Below are 16,921 nucleotides of genomic sequence, written 5' to 3'. Positions count from 1 at the left end.
TATCTACTCTGAACACTCAGTTTTTATCCAGCAAAATCATTTCCAACTATGTTTGTCAACGTTTAAATGGAAATAATATCCTTCAAGACTATATTGAACTACTTTTATTTATATTTTCATGATTATATGCCTTTATAATTCTGCCTGTTTTGCCTAGATGAATTTTGCCCTTCTCTCAATCTAGAAAAAGCAACTGTTAATTTTTATAGTTTGAACATTTATGTCCCTTCTTTGTAACACTAGGTCCATCAGTGTGAATATTTTTAGTAACTTGCTTTCCAACAAATTGTCATGCTACATTATCTTCATAAGCAGAACAAAGATTGAACAGTAAGTAACCTTTTAAGAATATGAAAAGGAAGGAAGTGATATACAATCTTAGGGTTAAAATAAAAAATAAAACATATACCATATCAGAGATTAAAAACTACTTAAAGAGACAAAATTGTTCTTTGGTTTAAAATATTTGACAATTTCCTGGTAAAAGAATTATTTTTAAAGAAAAAATATCCATTCAAATAGTTCTGAAAACATAGATAAAAAGTTACATTAAAAATATTTTTCTAAAAAAAGAAAAAACATTTTCTATTTTAATAGATTTACACCTTTATATGCATATGTCACCAATTCCATACCAAGTAAGTACCAGTGCTATTTCTTCTCCAGAAGACCCATCTTTTCATTTCTTTAATCCTCACCTAATTCTCAAGGCAACCATTATAGTTTTTATTTTTCTGGAACTTAATTTTGTTGCAAGGTCTCTTTATGGTGTTCATTCCACTACTATCCAGGTGTGAGTGAGTCCTGTTACTCCGATAGAAGTTCCAATTTCTACCCTGAATTCTTTTCTTTTTCTTTTTGGGTCACACCCGATGATGCACCGGGGTTACTCCTGGCGGTGCACTCATGGCAGTACTCAGTCAGGGGGTATGAGAGGGATCACCTGGGATACTGAGGATTGAACTGGGTTGGCTACATGCAAGGCTAACACCCTGTCCATTGTATTATCTCTCTGGTCCCTAATTTTTATTCTTATGATTTCGGTATGAAGATCTAGATATAAAAAATTCTTGAGTTTATGCAGTTTTAGCAAACTTCTCATTTTTTTCTTTATTAATTGAATAGCACATGTTGGGGAATTATGAAGGGCCTTAAAAGGATATTTCTACCCTTGTAGTTGAAAAGTTAACTGCACAGTTAACAAGCTCCCAACTCAAGGACACACAATAGGGGTTTTCATTCTTTTAATAAATGTTCTATTTGCTGCTGATAGGATTGCATCCTACACATAGGAGATGCTCAATGATGTTTCTTTCAAAAAATAGATTTTTTTATTTTTTGATAGTGGCTCCATCTGGCAAAGCAGTGGTTCTGATGGGGGTTCACAGACCTTTCTCAACAGAGCATGGTCATGCGGTGATCAGCAGATGGTTGTTGAAACCACTAATGTCAGACCCAGGGATACTTTGGGCCACTGGGACCAAACTTGGGCCTTCTTCAAGAGTCATAGTATCTTGAGAATTGAACTCAGAGCTATGAACATCCCAGTAATGTGATCTGTCAGTGAGCTGTCTTCATTGCCTCAGTAGGACTTCTTTTTGGATAGAATCAATTATGATGAAAAGCCAAAGAAAAACCTTTTCAGTTGTGAATTTTGGGTTATTTATTCTTTCAATGACCTGTGATTCTCCATTATAACAAAATGATTTGTTATTTAAGAACAGCTATTTCTAAATATTTCATAATATGAATTAAACCTAATTAAAACAGAACACATATTCATATAGTTAAATGTTTGCATATAGAATTAAATATATTATAAACAGTAAAATAAAAACATAAGGCCAACACAACAAGACTCACAAATGTGATTTATATATAGTGTCATTTCTATTTGTACCAATAAAAAAAATACCTAGACTATTTTGGAAATAAATAGAACATAATCTTAGCTTTGAATAGAACACAAAGCAACTAAGTTAAACTACTAAACTATTAATTCTGGGAAGTTTTCAGTGGTTTCACATTAAATAAAGAGATCAGGATGTTTTTGAAGAGTCCACAGTAGTATATTAGGTTGTTGGTAAGTGGGTAACACTAAATTCTTCAAGTTGAAAACAAAGCAAAGTCATATAACTTTATTGAAGATTGTTTAACAGTTTTGTATGATATCAGTCGACATTCAAGTCTATATATGTGTCTAGGTACAGGTTAAAGCATTGAGGATACACAGATGAGTGAGACATTTATAGGTTTAGAAATTTTATTACTATTTTGTTTTAAATTGCTATTCTTTGCTGCCAGGAATTGAGTCACACATGCATAGCATGTGTTTTAACATTGAGCTATAGTCCTGGCCAGCATTTTTATCATTTGATAAATAACATTAATAACTTCACAGAGTAGTGACGTGACAAAATCCTATATACTGAGACAGAAGGAGTAAGTGTAAAGAGGCGGGTATGGGGATCTGATTGACAGAATACTTATTTCAGTTCCTTTACTTGCTAGTTATGTGATCTCCAGAGAGTAGTTAAACTTTTCTTTCTTTCTTTCTTTCTTTCTTTCTTTCTTTCTTTCTTTCTTTCTTTCTTTCTTCCTTTCTTTCTTTCTTTCTTTCTTTCTTGGGGGTCACACCCACCAGTGCTCAGGGATTACCCTTGACTCTGCACTCAGGAGCTACTCTTACAGTGCTCAGGGGATCATATGAGATCACAGTATCACTGTCATCCTGTTATTGATCGATTTCCTCTAGCAGGCACCAGTAATGCCTCCTTCATCTTAGCCCTGAGATTTTAGAAAGTGCCACATTCGAGGCTCTTTCAGGGCGAGGAGAATGAGACCCATCATTATTACTGGTTTTTGACATATTGAATACTCCATGGGTAGTTTGCCAGACTCTGCCGAGTGGGCAGGATACTTTTGGTAGTCTGCCAGGTTCTCCAGAGTAAGAACTAGATAATAAGATGTCGTTGTGGCCGTCCAGGAGCTGGGTTTTATAGTCTCTGGGTCTTGGTCGTTGATGACATTACACGGTGCCGGGGGCAGTTGGTGGATGTAATGCCTACATACTGGAAGATGGGGGATCTGGATGGAGGAGGCCCAGTCCCAATCCAAGCAGACTTGGAGATTTATGTCCCGGGTCCCGCACACCTGGGTTCCTCTGCCGGTTCCTTCATGTGTGAGGCTTGTCCGAATGTGTGGAGAGTGGTCTTAAGCACGGCTGTGGCTGGAACCGGAGGTCTTCAGCTGCCAGGGCTCTGCTCATATGAGATACAGGAAACTTAGGTCTGCTGTGTGCAAGGCAAGGCCCTACCCCACTGTTCTATTGCTTGAGCTTCCCCCTCAAATCTTAAATAACGAAAATAGCTCATTAGTCTTACAAATTTAACTACAATAGTACTATTTAGTTCTCCCACTGTTTCACTGCTTATGATTGTGTAAAATTTTCTTTCATCTTCACACCAATCTTGCTAAAAGGCACTTTTCGAATTCACTTGGTCAATGAACTGAGGTTTAGGGAATTGATACAGCTTGACAACTGGCCACACACCTGGACAAGAGATGCAAGTAGCATTTACGTGCTGGTTTGCCTGTCTCTAAAATGTTTGTTTTCAATGACTCAGAAGCACAGCGTGTAGGGCGTTCGCCTTACAAGCGGCCAACATGGCTGACCCGAGTTCGATTCCTCCGCCCCTCTCGGAGAGCCCGGCAAGCTACCGAGAGTATTCGATATGCCAGACACAGTAACAACAAAGTCTCCAATGGAGACGTTACTGGGCCCGCTCGAGCAAATCGACGATCAACGGGAGGGCCTTTACCTTTACCTTTTACAAGTGCTCTCACAGCTGATCTTTCTGTCAAGATTGTCTATTTTCAACAGCACCGGATATTTCCATAAAGGAATTTAGGTTGTTGTTTGAAGCATCATTTAATTGTGCTGTTTGCATATCCAGCCCATTGGCCCTAAAATAACTGTGGGAAAAGTCCTAGCAACTCAGAATTTTCCAGGAAAGAAAGAAGTGTTATTTATTTCCCTTTATTACCAGCTGAGGTTTTTAGAGTAAGGAATTGGTGTTCTAAAACTTTAGTGAAAACCAAAGAAATGCTTACTATAGGTTTTTTTTGTTCAGTTTTGAGAAACAAATGGAGTCTTATATATTTAATTTGCAGGTTTTTTTTTTAAATGAGGAAAGTTTCTTGGTAATTAAAGAGTCCTCTTCAGCTAGTTTATTTAAATTAGTTTTCTCTCCTTACGGTATGGTCTTGTAGTCTCTGGTAGCTATATTGATTTCTCATATGACAGGTTTCCAGATCAGCCGGTCTATGAAACTGATGCAAAAAAAAGAAAATTGGGTTTAGGAATCTGCGTGTTAGGTATGCTTTTTGCTATCGAGTTGATATTCTCTGGTGCCTCCAGAAGGTCAGAGGAAAGTAAATTATGAATTGGTTGTGATATTTCTTATTTAAGTGTAAGATTATTTATTTAATTATGCTGATTTTCTATGTCTGCTTTCTCCTGTACTGTATGATTCTCTGTATGATTATGGATTCATAATATAAATACTAGAAATGTTTGAAATACTTCTTTGTGTGGTTTTGATGCAAAATTTACACAATTACGTTCAGTTATTTTATTTATTTATTTATTTATTTATTTATTTTGAAGACCTAGTGTCTATTTCCAGTTCAGTGCTCAGGATGACCCTTGGCACTGCTCAGGGGACCATACGTGGTTCTGAGTCTTGAACTGCAATCAGCCTCATGTAAGGCAAGCACCTTACCTCTGTACTCTCTCACCAGCTCCTCACTCATTTTGAAATTTGGGGGGAATTCTTTTTTAAAAATTAGTTGAAAATTATGGGAAACATATCTACATCAATAGTCAAAGTTAGCACTCTCCACATTCAGGTAAGTTTGTTTTCTGCCCAAATTCTTCCCCTAATTTCTTTCTTCATTGATAGGTAACAATTTTTAGGGTGGTTAGAGGGAAAAGTTCCCAAACAGGGAAGAGGAGGGCTGGGCCCCCATCAGTGATTCTCAGCTAACTGGATCTGTGGTTCAATGAACTGGCCCTAGAATGGGATGCTGCCCAGGTCCTGTGATGCCAAGGACATCCAGGCCACCCTAATGATCCTGGGGCATCCTTGAGCATCCTGGAGCAGTGGTACCCACAGACATACCCAGCAAGGCTCAGAGGTCTATATGGTGTTGGGAATCTAACCCTGACTGGCGCATATTAGGCACTCATGCTAAACTCCATACTATCTCTTGGTTCCAACCATTTTTTTAAAAAACTGTTTTCAGTTCTTTTGATTTTCTTTATCAGAACTATAAATCAATACAAATGGATATCTGTCCATTTGTTTACCCCTGTTTTCTAGGAAAACAGTAAATTCTCTTAGCACTTTTCTATATTGTTTCTTGGTTTTGCGTCATGGGTAAGTAAGTTTTCCTTAGATTACTCAGAAATTTAGTCTTGTTTTATTTAGAAGTTTTGTAGAGATTTATAGGTTTACATTGAGGTTGGATTTATTTTTCCTTCCATATGATTCTTTAGCTATCTCCAAACCACCATATTAAGAAGTAAACTTCTATAATTATATGCAATACTGTGTGTTTTTTTGAAGTATGAAAATTGATCAGGCGCTCTTTTTTCAAACACAAGATTACATTTTTATGCACAGTAATAGACAAATGACTAAAACCCAAACAGTATAAAGTGAATTTTCATTTTCTAGCATCATAGGAAATTAATTTCTTTAAAATTTTTTTATTAGTGAATACAGTTACAAACTTATTCACTTTCATATTTAATTCATACAATAATCATTTACCCATCTCTCCACCACTGTCCATTCTTCTCCACCAATGTTCCCAATATCCTTCCCACAACCCCCACTTTATTTCTTCCATGTGTTTTATATTAACAAAATATATTAAATTTCTATATGCATTCTGATCTATTTTTAATTTTCTGTTTATTGGTCTGTTTACTCATGAGCAAGCATGATGCTATTGTAATTGCTGAAGCTTCAAAATATATTTAATGTTTGTAAGATGGGTCCTTCTCATTGCTGTTGTTTTAAGATTTTCATTTACTACCATTACTTGTTTCTTTATCCAAATGTTATAATAAAGTTTTCTAATTTTGAAAAAATTCTGATATCTATTTTCATTTAAAATTTATTAAGTTTATAAATAGCTGTAGGGAGGAAAGGGAGAAGGCAGATGGAATAGAGAAGGGACCATGAGGAAAATGATGGCTGGATGATGAATCAGTTGGGATGGGAGATGTGTGCCGAAAGTAGATAAAGAACCAAACATGATGACCTCTCACTATAACCCAAACATGAAAGCTTGTAACTTTCTCATGTGATTCAATAAAATTTTAAAAAAGGGCAGTTGTTTGATTTTCAGTTCTCTTCAAGAATATGACATGATTTTCCATTTGCTATTTTTGTGAGTTTCAGAGAATTTTAAAAATGTTTTCACATATTGGTTTTGGACATTTTTCCTAATGTGCTTTCTAAGTGTGTTTTGAACCAGGGATATGGCTCAGTGATAGAGCACTAGAATAAGGAGGTCCTGAGTTAAAAATCCCACTTTGCAAAAAAAATGCTTTGAATAATTGTTCTTTTGACAAGACAGGAAATATCTCCTAATTTTGAAAAAATGAGTGGAAAATCCTTATCACAAATTCACCCCAAAATCCTATATGCTGATTAATCTGTAACTAAATTGTCTCTTTGGAAATTAAAAGAGCAGGTCTTAACTGAGATTTCAGATTGTGGGATGAGAAATTATTGCATGCAAACTAGTGGAATGATAGTCTTAAACTCATTGTTTGCTTATATATTTCATAAACAATTTTTCCTTAGCATTTTCCTTTCTCAAAGCAATTAATCTTCCCCTCAGCAATTTCTGTCTTATATTACATTGCATGAGATAAATTCCCTACAGTACATAATATTCTGAAAAATTGCTATAAAATATTAGATATAACAAGAAAATTGAGCACAAATATTTCTAATTGCACACAATCAAATGGGTATATCTATACAACATATTTATATCGTAAATCTAGCCTAATTTTGTTTGTACAAATTGGGGTAAATAATATCCCATAGGAATTAACCACAGATTACAAGGCTTATAAACGGGTGTTACTGTGAAATAGAATCACTTTCTGGAACAGGTTTTTAAATTATCAATGCAAGTGAAATTATTGTTGGCAAATAGTTGTGGTGTAACCTAAATCCAGAGAACTAAGCATATAGTATTTTACCCTTTTTTTTTTAACTGCAAAACTCTTTAAGCTAGGTTTTGCTAAAATGATAAGTAGGCTTTAAAGACACGCTGCCCTTGAAGAAAAAAGAACCCAAACCCCAAACCAATCAACCAGGAAAACCCCTAAAAGCAGTTGCTATCCTATAAAATGTTTTTTTTTAAATTAGCATTCTCAATTGAAAATAGAAAGTTTTAGAAACAATTCAAAATTACAAATCTGGACCCTGAGATCATGTGTATGGCATTATAGCCTGATTTTCCCAGGTTTTGACTATGTGGCCTGGACGAAGCAATAAACTGATTAATTATTTCTTCAACCTCATGTAGATAAGATAATGTTTTAATGCTTAGAACAATGCCTGATGATAGTAAGATTTTATATATTAAAAAAGAATGTATAATTCAGTTTTATGTTCTTATCAGCATCTTGAGACAGATGAAATTTGGATAAAATCAATATCGATACTTGTGGGTAGGGGTAGGATGCAGGTTGAAACTCAACCAGGAAAAACGTAGCTCCACTACACTTGCTGCAGTAATCAATGGTGGAAGGATTCATTGGTTGATCATTCTCATATGAATCCCAATGCACTCCACGATTTGGTGAACCTTTCTCCTTTCACCTGCTGAGAAATTTCTGAGTCGTATAAGAAATAGAATCCACAAAGCTTGTGGTGGAAGCAATCAGCGCAATTTGCTGCCTCTGAGAGAAAGCCCCCAGGGCAGAAACAACTAATATTATGACAAGTCAGCAGATATGCTGTTTCATTAAAAATAGAGTTAATTCTGTCTGCTCATATTTTGCTTAACAGAACCCTCAGTCACTTCCCATTACAAAGACTCCAGTTCTAGTTCTATTTACTGAATCTCAAATCCATATGAAAACGGAATATTTGTAAACAAGAGATAATAGGAGTGTCTGTCTTATGGATTATATTGGACTCACAGAAAATGAGAAATAATACAACTCAGCATCCATATTCCATCATTCCTTTTCATACCATTCCCCAACGTGAAATAGAACACCCCTCACATGAAGGGATATTTTTCTTTCCAGCCTTGTCATTGGTCTCCACTAATAACTTTGTAATTCATGCGTGGGGAAACCACAAAGAGTAAAATTAAATGGAAACTCAGGCAACTGGGTGCAACAGTACAAATGACATAATGAATCCTTAGGGCCATTTCTCAATTGTCTACTTTCATAGAAAAATTTAATTGTCTATGCTTATGAAGATTTGTAACATTAAAGTACTAATACAAGATGAAATGTATGCTGAAGTTAGCACACTCAAGATGCTTCGAAGCACACTCAAAAGATAATCTACATGTTATTGTGTGTATTTTACAATACTCCCTTGGTGTCTTTTACTCATTCACTCCTTTTCCCATTGGATTTATTATTTAGCACCTATTATGTGCTCTGCTCTTTTCCAGGACCTAGAGATATTGGAAAGGAGGATAAGGAGCATGAGCTTGCATTCTAATGGAGGAAAAGAACTAGTTATAGAATCATGTAATGTAATGTCTGGTAGTGGTTAGGGATATGAAGTCAAACAGCAAAATAAGTGGTGATTTAAAATATGATAATTGGGCTGCAGAGATAATGCTGTAGGTAGGGTACTTGTCTTGCATGTGGCAACTTGGATCTAATCCTGATCAATACAAGTGGTCTCCCACCAGTAGTAATGCTTGAGCTTAGAGCCAGGGTTGATCATTGGGCCACAGTAAGTACAATTAGTGCTGTCAGTAAGCACTGAGCACTTTCAGGTGTGGACCCCAAACAACAACAAAATTAAATAAGACCTCAAAAATTATAATTAGGAAAAGCATTTCTCATTTATAAGATATTTAAGAAAAGAGAGACTGGCTACCAAGGACTTCTGGGGAAGAATATTTTGACATAAAGAGAAGCAGGTAAAAGGTTGGTAATTGAGTGTTTGCTCTTGGTGAAGCTGAGCAACATGGAATTTGTCTATAGAGTGTGAGAAAACTGTGAGGTAACAAGGTTGTAGAAGTGGCCATGAATAAGTCTTCCAGACTGCATGGGATGTGGACCTCATTAAAAAGAACTTTATGGGTTGGAGAGACAATACAGTGGGCAGAGCACTTGCCTGGCACATCACCAACCCAGGTTCATTCCCAGCACCATGTACAGTTCCTTGAACTCTGTGTGTGTGTGTGTGTGTGTGTGTGTGTGTGTGTGTGTGTGTGTGTGTGCTCTTGCATGTGTGTCCCACCATTCTAAATGGACAAGCAAAAAAGACTTACAGGTTGCTCAGGACAGTCTTCATTCTCTTGATTTAAGACTGTTCAAGAGAGTGGTGTGTATACCAGGCTGATACATTTTAAGCCAACATTTTGTACTTTACCCTTGGAGGAACTTTTCTCCTCTGTATTTTGACCTTTAGCTAACACTTACCCAACATAACCTATGTTTAAGTAAGGAGATTTGATCTACGCAGTCACTTTGGTAATTAAGGCATTTCCCGTATTTGAATTTCTGTTACTGTGATGATGACTACATTTTGGAGGAATACTGGGAAAAGAAATGATTTATTCACCTCCTGAACTCTAGCATGCGACCATCATCAAGAGACTCCTTGTTCTGGCTAGCATGGTTTGCTCTACATAGTTTTCCTTGTTGAACATTTGGCAGGTTAGCTCATTGGTGACCAAATGGTCCTTTTAACAAGCTCTCCTGATCATAAACTATATTTCTTTATCTCTTTTGACTTTTAAAGCAATTATATGTGAGTAGTATTTCATGGGGGAGTCAGGAAAAAAACATTTTAAAAAACCTTTTGGAAAAATTGTTCATTCAGTTTTTAAAAAGTTGCCAGAAAACCCCATTGTTTACAAATTTTTCCATTGTGTTCTGTTTATTTGCCAAAAGAAATCTTGCACCATACCAACTTGTGTTAGTAAAACAAATGGCTCCTTTCACAATACAGCTCAGTGTATTTGTATATTTACATGAGTTTTCCAGCACTGCTTTGGGAGGGAAGAGTCAGCTACATTCGCACGTTTTGTTTTCCCTTGTGTGTAAGCTTTGACCTCCCAAACCAGCTCCCAGTGAACCCACAGGCCTTGGATTAGTTGTAGGCATTTTGCTAACTTCTCAGTTGGATAGGGTTTCACTGGATTTCTCGAAATGAATAGGGAGCTGAGCTAGTGTAATTATCTGGGTGAGTTTGAGTGAATTGTGGATTATGCCCTGTTTAATCCACACCTTCCTGTGAAGAGCTGAAGTTCACTGACACGCAGTTGGCCATTATTGAATTTGTGTAGGCTAACTAGCCACTTGGCAGTGGATTCACAAACATGGTGCCAGGTTTTTTAACTTGTTTGGATGGGAGGCAGATCATGTGCTGTTTATGTGGTCTTCTCTGCTTCATTATGTTCCCCCAACAATTACATGGTTGATCCACAAATAGCACGAGAAGTTGTTCAGGCATTTCAAATAATTTTGAGTTTACATACCATATATCGATGAGGATTTGAAATAAATTTTTTATGACCTCACACCCCCCACTTTTTTGGGGTGGTGAGGTAATTGAGTTACACAAGTGGTGCTCAGGGATTACTTCTGTCTCACAGGGATTACTTAGGGATCACTCCTGGTGATGCACAGGGGACAATGTGGGATGTTGGGGATTGAACCCAAGTTGGCTGCATGCACTAGCCCCAAACCTCACACTTTTTTAAAAAATTTTTTATTAGTGAAACACCATGAGGTACAGTTGTAGACTTACAAATTTTTGTGCTTGGGTTTCAGTTATACAATGATTGAGTACTCATCCCTCCACCAGTGCCCATTTTCCACCACCACTGATCCCAGTATCACTCCCAACCCCCATACCCCCCATCCCGCCCTGCCTCTGAGGCAGGGCATTCCCTTTTGTTCTCTCTCCTTTTGGGTGCTGTGGTTTGCAAAAGAGGCATCGGGTGGCAATCATGTTCGGTCTATAGTCTACTTTCAGCATGCATCTTCCATCCTGAGAGTATCATCCCAAAACCTTTATTTGGTGCTCCCTTCTCTATCTGAGCTGCCTTTTCCCCTAGCATGTGTGGCTGGCCTCCAAGCCATGGAGTAAACCTCCTGGTACTTATCTCGGCTATTCTTGGGTGTTAGTCTCCTATTTTGTTACTTTATGTTCCCCAGATGAATGCAATCTTTCTGTCTGTCTCTTTCTTTCTGACTCACTTCGCTTACCATGTAGTACCACTTGTATGTAAATTTCATGACTTCATCTTTTCTAACAGCTACATAGTACTCCATTGTGTAGATGTGCCAAAGTTTCTTTAACCAGTCAACTGTTCTCGGGCACTCAGGTTTTTTTCAGATTATAGCTATTGTAAACAGCGCTGCAATGAACAAACAAGTGCAGATGTCACTTTGACTATACTTTTTTGCCTCACTGGGATATATTTCCAATAATGGTATTGCTGGGTCAAATGGGAGCTCAATTTATAACCTCACATTTTAAAACCACTTGCTTGGGAGCCAGAGAGATAGTCCAGAGAGTACGGCACTTGTCTTGCGTCATGCCAACCTCAAGCACCACCAGGAGTGCTCCCAGAGTACCGAGGCAAGGTTGAACTCTGAACACAGCCAGTATGGTTCAAAAAGTAAAAAACAAAACAAAACAAAAAGGACAAGACCAAAACCAAATAAAAAGCACTTGTTTACTGGTGGGTGATCTAAGGCAGATTTCTTCACTTTTCTCACTTTTGGTTTCTTTGCCTGTAAAATGAGGGTAATACAATTAGTTTCTTAGGCTGATTGTGTGGACCAAATGAAATAACACAAAAAAACATGTAGATGGTGCCAGGCACTTAATTAGTCCTCTGTTAGTGGGAAGCACAGCCTCTGTGATTAGAGTTATGGTCAGCCCTGGCAGAGTGATGTAGATTCTGTCTACTTTTATGGATTCAAGGGATGGATGAGCAAATCTGGATAAGAGTATAGAGGTATATATATTGTTATTCTAGTCTTAGGTATACCAAAGAAGCTCCTGGAAATGAAAGTGAGATGTCCTGAAGACACATGTCTATATTTCTTAACCTCTCAATAGCCAGAGTGTTTTATTTATAGCAAGAATTTGTCATTCTCCTTTGACATATTCTAATGTGGGCTGTAATCAATCTTGAAGAAATTTTTGAGCAATCAACTCTATACTGTGAAATGAAGCTTTCTGTTTCCTAGAACTCTAGCATGTAGCAGTTCTTTGTATGGAACTTGACCATACCTCAGCACTCTAGTGCCAAGAAAGTCAATAGAATTTGTTATGATATTACCAGTGTTTTGATTGATGTTGCCAGTGTTTTGATGAATTTAATCCACAGTGTCACTGAAGAATAGAGAAGCACCAAAGATCTTAAGAGCATTTTAAATCAGTTAAGCATTCTCTTTTTATTCAGTTTCTAAATGTCCAGTTTGGCAATAGAGAAAGCATTTTTGGAAGAAGGCCAGTTTAACTTTCAATTCTTTGCCTCTTGGGGGAACATAAAAAAAGAGCTATCAGTGACTTTGAAAAACTACTCTGTCATGTCAGAGAACATGTCATACTACACCACTCTTAAATAGAAAGCTTCCATGAAGAGAAAATCCTTTACTGGGAACAAACTTCATTGTGCAGGTGATAAATTATTTTAAAACCATAGAATAGTATTGATAGCTATTTGGCAAAGGAAGTAATTTCCTCCCACTGCTAATATAGTGGTGAATGTCCTTTCATAGGTGTGCTGGAAACTGCTTTCTGATCAACTCGAACTTGGGCCCAGATTGCAAGTGTTATTTGAAGTGAAACTACTCATTTGTCATTGTCATGAAATATTAGAAGATCAACTTTCAGGATGCAAATCATGACTTTTATTATGGTAGGAAAACTTTTGCTTTTGGGGTTATATCTGATTATGCTCAGGGGCTATGCCTGGCTTGCTGTTTGAAGAACTATTCGGTGTCAAGGATAAAACCTTGGGTCTCCTATAAACAAAACATAGTCTCCTGCTCTTTGAGCCATTTTCCTGGCCCAATATATGGGAGATTTTCATCCCATGCACCCTAGTCGATAAATATAAAACCCCAATAAAGCTTTACCATTTAGAAATTGAGGTCTAAAACGACAAAGGAGTTTTTAATCATAACATGTGTAGATACTTGCCTAATGTATAAGTCCTTTTATTAGTGACTTATAGAATTCTAGTCAAAAAGTCTAAAAGAATGACTTTTAAAACTTTTAAGAATGTATTCTTTCAAGAATGACTTTTAGAACTATCCCCTTATTCTGCAGAGTTCTTTTGTTACTGATAGATTAATTATTTCAAAGAGTATTGCTACTAATAGTTGTTACTACTACTACTACTACTGTGATACATCTTTAGAAAAACAAAAAACAACGTAAAATTTGAATTCTTTTATCTTGTTTTTGACCACACCCAGCAGTGCTCAGAGATTACTCTGGCTCTGCACTCAGGAATTACTCCTGGCAAGCTTGGAGGGGGGGCATATGGGATGATGGTGATCTAATCTGGGTAGGCCGCATACCATGTGCCGCATGCAAGGCAAATACCCTACCCACTGTGTTATTAATTCTGTCACTTATTATGAATTTCATTCACTGAATTCCTTGTATTATCCATTCTGCTTTATTTAAAATATTTTTCTATAGTTTTATAGTTGTTCTATCTTGCTGTATGAGAAGTTTTTGTTTGAAGCTGCTTTAGACCCTTTCTGGAATAAGTCACATTACTAACAAACAAACACAAAATAAATAATCATTTGTAATAATTTGACCACCCAGTTGAAATATGCTGGTAGGTTTTCTCCTTGAAAGGGTAATAGCATTGTTGTTATTTCATCATTCCTCCTTCCTTTCTTTGAAACTATTATTCTGTGGCTTTAAAAATTCCCATGGAGGAACAAATAGTTCATTTGCTTCTAGAATTGCCAGGAAACTCATAAAAAATTGTATCAGAGGTAGCTTGTATATAAGAAACAAAAAGATGTAATTTTTCTCTTTTTCTTTTTCTCACTTTCTTGAAACATTTAGGTTAAGACTTTGATTCAATTTTACGTTTTACTAAGAAGACAGAGCATGGGTTTTGGGAAGGTTCTTTATCCTTCCATGAATGATGCCACAACTCATCTTGCCAAATTGGGAGTAGCTCCTTGCCAGAATATGGAATGGGTTGCAAAATGATGAAAACAATACACCATCTTGGCAGAATTCAATAAATGGCAGAAATTACAGTGTGGTTTGACTTTATTAACTATTTTCATGTTCACCTAAATTCAATGAGGAAGGGAAAATGATTTATGCATCAGGCAGTGAAGTTGTAGAATGAAAATGGAAATTGCAGAGTCTTCTCTCTTGGCTCATCTGTCAAACACCTGTAGAGGTGCATTTTAATACTGCGTCTGGGTCATGTTAGCATTGGCTGGTTGCTAACACTGGTCTTTCTAACAGGACATCACTGAGGAAGCAAGATGCATCAGAGGCAAATGTTCATTTCCTATGAAAGGAACTGAGGATGTCAAGTAAATTGAATGGGATAGAATCTGGGCAGGCATCTGGGGCTTTGGCTTACATTTCAGGAAAATGTTGTGTCTAGTGATTGCCCACAATTACAAAAAGCAGAGGCAAGGGACCTTGGTTGACAACAATAAGTTTCAATAAATTTTACTGTTGTATGAACATCAGGAGATGGGTTAACTTTTCAATATTCTTGATAAAATTCAAGTATTCACAGAATTTATTATTCTAGAGGCACCTGCATTTGAAAAATACTTAAAATGCTTCTCATATCAATGGATTTAAATGTTATTCACTAGTAATTTTTTGAGTCTTAGAAGTTCTAGCTAAAGTTCTGGTTTATGACTCAGTGTTGTTTTATGTTTTGATTCCCTATTGCCATCTTTCAGGTCAGAAAGTTCGTCATCTACTAAAACTATTCATTATGATATACCTGGCATCCTTCTCAAAGGTGAATTATTTAATGTGCTTGTTTAACCAAACTTGTATATTTGCCTTAATTTGAATCCTCTAAGGTGAGGAGACACTCTATATAGTACTAATGATTAAACTAAATAATATATCTGATTATTTTGTTTTCTACTTATATTTCTCTCAAAAACATTTCCTTATTTAACACAATGGTAAATGTTATTACAATCTTGAAATTGGAATAAAAGTACAAATAGTGGCTTTAGCAATTTTCAAGTTGTAAGAAGATGTTTTAATCTTCCAAAATTAATAAAAAAGTAAAGAATCACCAATCTGAGCTTAAGTTTACATGTCTATTAAACACTTAGCTGAGATAAAAGTTTATTTTTCCCTTTTCAAAGCATTCTTTAGACTCAGAGTCAGCTGCACACTGAACATCAGCAAAGTCAGGATGCAGGAAAATAAAAAGTGGAGAATCCTTTTCTATCTGTAAGACTGTAGCACTGTAGCACTGTCCTCCCCTTGTTCATCGATTTGCTTGAGTGGGCATCAGTAATGTCTCACAACAAAATGTGAGACTTGTTGTTACTGTTTTTGGCATATTAAATACATCACGGGTAGCTTGCCAGGCTTTGCCATGTGGACGATACTCTCGGTAGCTTGCTGGGCTTTTCAGGAGGGGTGGAGGAATCAAATTCGGGTTGACAGCATGCAAGGCAAACGCCCTACCCGCTGTGCTATCGCTCCAGCCCTACCTGTAAGACTAGTAATTGATAATGTAGAGTACTTTCAGATTATGTGTCATACTCATTTACATGTAGAGTTAGTATCGCAAATAAACAAATCTCAGTAATTTTATTCAGCAAGAAAGAAATTCTTAGTGCTATTGCCCAAGGATAATTGTATTTTACTATTTTACTATCAATTTTAGAGAAAGGACTTTATACGTAGGATTATTTCATGGAGCAGATCTTTATTCCTTAGATTAATCTTTATCATTTTATTCCTTAGATTAGTCTTTATCATTTCCCAGCCTCCCCACCACCAACCCTATTATCACAAGTTGAAAAGCAATGATGCAGGAAAAGGAGGTGTAAAAAAATATTTGAGTCTCTTGGTATAATTTGTTTTTGCATTATTCATCTCAGTACAGGCTGGAGCGATAACACAGTGGGTAGGGCGTTTGCGTTGCATGCGGCTGACCCAAGTTTGATTCCTCTGCCCCTCTTGGAAAGCCCAGCAAGCTACAGAGAGTATCTTGCCCTCACGGCAAAGCCTGGCAAGCTACCCGTGATGTTTTCGATATGCCAAACACAGTAACAAGTCTCACAGTGTTACTGGGCCAGCTCCAGCAAATTGATGAACAACGAGAGGACAGTGACAGTGACAACTCAGTACATTTCTTTTGGTCTGTTTAAATCTCCAGTTGTTAGTAGAATTTGAAATTTCCATGAGTTCTGTAAAAGAAAGATTTAAATAAAATGGTTGTAATTTGGGAGTATGGTACTTATACCACTTTATGAATATTGCTTGTACTGTATATTTAAACAGTGTATTAAGGATGAGAAACTTACCTACAGACTGTCAGCTTGACACAAACCAGAGGCAGATGGAATGAAAGGCTCAGGCCTTATGTCTTCCACTGCAATATTGTTCCACTTGCAAAAATGCTGCATATTTTG

The sequence above is a fragment of the Sorex fumeus genome, unplaced genomic scaffold (assembly GCF_029834395.1).
Source record: "Sorex fumeus unplaced genomic scaffold, SorFum_2.1 ptg000015l, whole genome shotgun sequence".
In the NCBI taxonomy this organism is placed as follows: Eukaryota; Metazoa; Chordata; class Mammalia; order Eulipotyphla; family Soricidae; genus Sorex; species Sorex fumeus.
The sequence above is the reverse complement of the archived record's forward strand: the minus strand, read 5'-3'. Positions refer to the sequence as shown.